Source organism: Mus caroli, chromosome X (assembly GCF_900094665.2).
Source record: "Mus caroli chromosome X, CAROLI_EIJ_v1.1, whole genome shotgun sequence".
Classification (NCBI taxonomy): domain Eukaryota; kingdom Metazoa; phylum Chordata; class Mammalia; order Rodentia; family Muridae; genus Mus; species Mus caroli.
This window is the reverse complement of record NC_034589.1, coordinates 125,018,042-125,018,626: the sequence shown is the minus strand read 5'-3', so window position 1 is coordinate 125,018,626 and position 585 is coordinate 125,018,042.

Below are 585 nucleotides of genomic sequence, written 5' to 3'. Positions count from 1 at the left end.
ACTGATGTGAACTATAAAGTATGCTCAGAGATTCTGTGGTCAAGTAATTAGAAATAATACAGTAAGGACTATTCTTTTCTGCAGTGTCTGTGACCATAGAGTGAACAGTTCAATTTAGAGTAACTTGAAAACCCATAGATAACACAAAGAGCCTGATTCTGGAACTGAGATGGCCAAAAGACAGAGAATCCACATGTAGCATATCAATGTAGTTATTTCAGGGCTTCAGTAGCAACAGTTTCCTGTGTGTAAACTGGAAGCTATATGGCCTTTTTGTGATCCAGCGTTGGAAGTCCCACTGTGCTCAATCAATACAAGCAGTCAAAAGACCTCTTTTAAGATTCGAGTAGGTAGAATGTAAATGTCACCTCATTCAGGAGAAGTGCTCAATAATTCTAGCCATGTTTAAAAGCCATCATACCACTTACTGTTTTAAAAAATTCTTACCATCCATTTCTTGATCGCCTGCTAGGCAACAATCAATATGTTAGTAACACCTGCTTGGGTGTAATGCTTAGGTGCAAATAATATTGACTATGATCTAGAATAAAATCACCACAACCTTGTTCCATTCATGATATTGCT